The 6,240-nt window shown below is 34.8% G+C and overlaps 1 protein-coding gene across 2 annotated transcripts in view; it reads right to left on the minus strand.

Annotated features, from left to right (window-relative positions):
• Atp6v1a (ATPase H+ transporting V1 subunit A) overlaps positions 1–6,009 on the minus strand; it is a 59,717-nt gene extending 53,708 nt beyond the window's left edge. The window contains exon 1 of one of the 2 annotated variants that reach the window (XM_047564553.1): positions 5,865–6,009. The gene's annotated coding sequence lies outside the window, so the exon portion shown is untranslated. The remainder of the gene's footprint in view (positions 1–5,864) is intronic. The other variant, XM_047564552.1, reaches the window with a different exon arrangement.
• Between the last annotated feature and the right edge of the window lie 231 nt (positions 6,010–6,240).

The following is a 6,240-nucleotide window of genomic DNA, read 5'->3' on the forward strand; positions in this document are numbered from 1 at the left end:
CTTACAAATGTTAATTCTTCATGTAAGTACTTCAAACTTTTGTCCTTATTACCACTGAAGAATTCTTCATTTCTATATAGACTCATGTGTCTATTTTTACCTTCATAATTTTTAGGTTTTCTGCCTTAGTTTAGATTGCATATATAAAAAATTCAGAAGATTAATATTTTAATTTTTTATTATCGCTTACATTTCAGTCTTCAATCAGTCTGAAATAGTGTTTGCACATGCTGCAAAGCACTGGCTCCATTTTATTTTTCTCTAGATGGACAAACTGAATTAGTTATATTTATCATATATATGTGTCTGTTTTCCCTACTGAAATTTGCTTTATCATGTAGCAAATTCCTATATATACTGGAATTTACTTCTGATTTTTAAAATTCTACTGAACTTACATACTTTAGACTAATAATACATCTACAGCTAAAAAATAAATAACATATGGATAACATTTTCACTTGACATTAATGTAAGATGAAATAATTCAATGTTTTAATTTCTCATTTTCCATATTGAACAAAGCTTGTTTGCAATAATTATTTATTATAAGAAATCAAATATACAGATGTACATAATAAATTTTGAACTTTCTTTAATGTCCTAAAAATCCTCATTTTAATGCATTTCCTTCCAACTTTTTTCATTCAGTATATATAGTCATTACTATACACATGCCCTTTCTTCAATTTTACAAGTATTTCCCAATCTAGCCTTCTCTAGTTTGCCTTTGTTTGCACACACGGTATATGTGCTGTGTGTGTGTGTGTGTGTGTGAAGGATCAAACCCAGGGCCTCATGCATGTTACATAAGCATTCTACTAGTAAGCTACACCTCCAGCCCTTTCTATACTTTTTATTTTGAGAAAGGATCTTACTATATTGTAAAGGCTGGTCTTGAACTCCCAATCTTCCTACCTCAGCTTCCTATATAGCTGGGATGATGGGCATGTGCCACAATGCCCTGCCTCTATTTTGCCTTTAAACAAACATTTTTTAAAAATTAAGCTAAGAAATAACCAAAAGAAAACATGAAGTCTGGCTGCTTTTCATTGCTTAAGCACATCTGGAACTCTTTTGCATTATATCATTCACTACTCCCCTTATTTTTAATAAAAAGGTTTATCGGCAAAAGAACAATAATTTCTACAGATAGCATTAGGATTCAAAACTAAAATGTTGGTTAGTTATAATAATGATACCAAAAATAATGGTGACAAAAAAATCGCAGGTTGTAAGAATTAAAAAAAAAAAAAAGATGCAAGAATTCAAATCTGAAAATAAATCAATTTTAAAGGCAGTTACTTATCATTGTAAAATGTAATACAGCTAACTACAAAGAAAAATGGACAGGAAGGGGTATCTCAAATACATAATTACATAATTTAATACATAGTAACAACTAATTTTAAAGATAGTTTTAATTTCCGGTGAAAAGACCTCATACTATGAAGATATAAATCAATTTCAGTTGTATCTGTATACACGTGAACTTTATATTTATTTACTATATATACTATATTGTATAATATACATACATTATATACATACACATACACATGATACTTAGGAAATACTTTTATCACCCAAAGATTCTTCATTTTACAATAGGAAAAAAAGAATAGTAAAACTTAAAAATTCTCTACAGAAATTAAAGGAAAACATTCTTATTGGTCATTATAATAAACTTATTATAAAATGAATGCATTCATTTAATATATTTTTAGTTTAAGAACTGAGAATTGACATTCAGAAGAATACTCAATCTTTTAATAAAATCTTTCCTTAAAGTAAAGGAGCAATATTTTAATTTTTGTTTAACTTATTGATATTCTCCATTGCAAAACTATTAATCCTGTATTAATTTAGAAAAGGAAAAATATTATCTAGCTCATGTCTCCATGGTTCCTTATGTTCCTTTGTCAATTTCATGAGGATAAAAGTAAGATATAAAACCACAGTTTTTACAGTTTGTACAATATATTTCTATCATCCATAACAGGAATAAAAATTAGACATAGAAGAACTGTCTCCTTAAATTGAGTCCACACATTAATTACCACAAGCGTTGGAAAATCTTTTTTTTTTTTTTTTTTTTTTGGGTGCTGGGGATCGAACCCAGGGCCTTGTGCTTACAAGGCAAGCACTCTACTTGACTGAGCTATCTCCCCAGCCCCGCGTTGGAAAATCTTTATACAGAAAATACTAAACCACTACAATTGCCAAAATAGGGGACATTTTTGCTGATATTTCTCAGCTCCTACTAATAAATCTGCTTTACAACCTTTGTTAGAAGCTGGGTACAGTGGTGTGCATCTATAGTCTCAGTTCTTGGAGGGGCTGAGACAAAAGGATCATTTGAGCTCAGGAGTTCAAAGTAGTGAAATGAGATCCTCATTTCAAAAAAAAAAAAGAAAGAAAAAAGAAAAGAAAAAGAAAAGAAAGAAACTTTACTAGAAGTGTATTTTTTCTGCTTCGTTTTTTCCCCTAATAGCCTCATTTCATATTCTACTTCCTTCACCATATCTAACCTGGTGTTCAAAAATAGACATTAGTCAAGTCTTGTAGGATATTATAAATCTCTTTCAGAAATTCAGTTACATAAAATCAAAGTTGATGACAGTAAAGTTAATGATAAAAAAAACTTTACAAGTGTGTACTAGACACTGTACACTCATCTAATTTAACAGCACCTATGGGACAGATTTATACTTGAGGAAACAACCTTACTTAAGTAACGTGCCCAAGGTCATATATCTATTAAGAGTTAGGGTGAGATTCTAAACCCAGGCCTTTGGAAAATCTATTCATGTAAAGAAGTACTACAATGTTTTATATTCACATACCACTTACTTTTTAAAATACTTTCAAATAGATTATCTAGAGTCATCTCATCCGAACTAACAACTCTCAATACCCTCAATATCAAACCTGAAACCAGCACCCCCAACAAAGGCATGTAGCATGTAATCAAGGTGGCAGAGCTGAATGAAGATCCTCTTACTTTTAGTCAAGTGTTATTTCACTTTTTTATTTAATGTAACTTATTCTTCCCTACTTCCCTCCCATATCTGGGTGTTAACCATATCTATTATTAAATATACATACTGTGAATATAAGTTGGTCACTGCACTAATAAAGTTCATATGAAGTTTGTTTCCATTCTATTGATCATGATTTGGAAAATTATTATTACTGACATATTTAAAAGCTAATACCTTATATTTAAAAGTATATGATCTTAGAAGGAGCAAAGCTCTCCGAGAGTTAAAAAGTGGTTTAATCTCCTTGTCTTAACTGTTCAGCACTCACTCAATAAACAATTTAATAAGTACCTTTCAGGCACTTCAGCATTCTTGTGCAGAAGACACAACAATAAAGACACAGTCCTTGAACTCCTAGGAACTTTAAGGCTTACTGAGGAACAGCTCAACAAATAGCAATTTGCCAGAAATAAAAACAGAAAAACATTGTGTAGTAGTCTGTAGGACTGTTTGGTTACCTCTGCCCACAGGGGAAGGAAATATTCTTCGTGGTTATGACAATCTATGAAGGCAGTGAAAATGAGAATGACCTCACCGCAAGAAAACAAGAGGTATCAGGGGCCCTAACACAAAAACCCTTATGTATTGTTTTATAGTGAATTACAACACAATTCCTCAATAGATGTTAAAATTTCTATATGTAATACTCATAAATTGTCAAAGCTAATCTTAGAAATGTCTTCCAAACTTCAAATCCTCTATGTGTGTATTATATAAAAAGTCAAAGTTTTTTTTTTTTTTTTTTTTTTTTTTTTTTTTTTTTTTAACATTCAACCTCTACAGCACTTTAGTCACCAATTCATACTGCTAATTTTCCAGATTTCATCAGTGGTCTGAGTTCTTTCTTTCATAAGTTCCCTGAAATTGGAAGAATTGTGAAATAAAACTGCAGACTCATTCAAGCTCTTTCATATTGATATTTTCCTCTCTTGTACTGCATTGCTTTTTAGCTGGTTTTTTCTTGTCCATTCTGGTGTATCTGGACAGAACAGGTTTGGATTTCCAGAGCACTTAAAAGAATTCTCCTTATTGGTGTGATGTCATCTGGGCAAGGAAGCAACACTACTTTTTTTCTCTCCACTAAAGATCAGGGAACCTTACTCTGGAGAAATGAGATGAACAAAAATATTTTCATATCTGTTAACAGGCATGGCTATGTAAACATATCAGTGGGTAGTGCTACTGTCCAGTATAGGTTATAAGTATAAAATGCTAAAATTGGAAATGTACAAAAAAGACAATAGTGATCTTCTTTAATATCTGGGTAAATATCAAGAATCATTAAGGTTTTGTTTTCTAGTAAGGAACATCAATAGGCCAGTTTTTCTATCTTGCCATCATTTAAGAGGTTTAACTTTTAGCTCTCCTTAACAAAACAAGTTCAATTTTTTTTCTTTTGTAGAAAATTTGGAAGATACAAGAAAACAAAAATAAGTCAGCCTCATTCACCACTCAAAGATGATTCCCATCTTCCTCATTTCTCAAGACTTATTTAAGAGATTCTTCAATTACACTGGTTAGAAAACTATAAGATTTAACTCAGAATATGATTTTTCATATTAAGTGTAATTCAATCTTCAAAAATCAAATTTTTAATTTTTGGTAGGGTCTTTCAATGTAAAAGAACAAGAACTTTCTGAGTTTGCAATACAAATAAAAGAGTTTAACCCCAAACTAGAACACATTCTTTCCTAAAGTACATTATTTAGGGTCAAAACATTGGCTACTGCATTATATTTTAAATGGACGAGCACTGGGTTGGGCAAAAATCAAGGCAAAACAATTTCTGTATTTTCACAAAATACTCTTCATCATTGGGAAAAGCTAAGGAGAAACACAAGTTTTATTTAATTCAAATTTACCACAAAGTTGGTCAAGGTATTGATTGGGAGCGTCAATCAAGTAGATTTTAAGGAGAAATGGCAAAAAGAAAAGAATGCCAAACGCAGAAAATACAGAGCCAGCAATATCCTGATTTTATCTTCTCGTTTTTAAAGTTATGGTTAAATAAATTTGGTTTGACTATACGACCAGTCCAATGAGTTTCCAAAGAATTACTTCCCTTTCAGGAAAACCTAGTCACTTTCCCATAAGCTAGCCTGGGCCTCCTGCAGACCAAGACAGGGTAACACCATCTTTCTACGTCTCAATAGAGACTGTCGCATTACCAACACCCTTGTTTTGAAGCCAGTATATCTTTATTCCTTCAACTATGCATCCTCTCAAAGAAGAAAAAGGAGAGTCCTGCTTTTACCCTTTTAGCCCCACCCGAAGGATATGGACATTCAGAGAACCTCTCCAGCAAGGATGTCAGATAAATGCTTAGAATTACTGAGAAAGCACATTCGGAAGGAAGCTTTTCAGTGACTGCAGTGAGGGCCTTATCAGTGACATTCCCTCCCAAGCCTGTTTCACCGCAGACGCCTCTGCCTCCAGGGTTTTTCCTGCCTTCCTGCTCACCCGAGTGAGGACTTCGCCAAAGAATGAGATTTGGGGAATGGGACCTGGAGGGTGTTGCAGACCCCGAGGAAAGACTGAAGCAATCCTACTACCTGTAGCATCAAACATTCCAAATAGGAAACCGTAATGGCCGCACTCACTCTCAACCCCGGAAAAGGTGAATACCTCAAATCGCAGGTAGCGGGACAATCACAGTGAGGGGTCGGGGTCAAGATATCTGGAGAAATAAGCTCCTTGCCAGTGCAGGGCGACTGCGGGGAGGAAACCCCAAGCAGTGGAGGCCGATCTTTACATTCTCCCTTGTCTCCTCCCACTCCCTTCTACTATCCCACCAGTCGCCAGTTACCGGTCGCCGCTCACCTGCTAGGGCGCGAGGTGCAGAAACTGTACGGACCACAGACCCAGAGGCTCGGTCACTGCGGGAGGCGAAGTCTTCAGCTGCAAGGGGGCGGGGCGAGCCTAACCAGTCACGTGACCTTGAGCTCCGCCCCGCAACCTCCCCATTCTAGACCGCTGTATGGTGGGAGCTTGGATCTGCGGGTCGCTTCCACATTTTTTTTTTTGTTTTGCGTCTAAAGAAAAAGTGAGCATAAATTTTACAAAGATTGTGATGTAAAGTGCAATGCAGAAGGCGAGGATGACAAGGGTTAAAGTGCATTACTAAGGAAGTGACGTTTAAGCCACAATCCAGGGACCGGAAATGGCGATGGAGTTCCGTCCCTCTGAGGCCCGCCGG

This window comes from Sciurus carolinensis, chromosome 9 (genome assembly GCF_902686445.1).
Source record: "Sciurus carolinensis chromosome 9, mSciCar1.2, whole genome shotgun sequence".
NCBI lineage: Eukaryota > Metazoa > Chordata > Mammalia > Rodentia > Sciuridae > Sciurus > Sciurus carolinensis.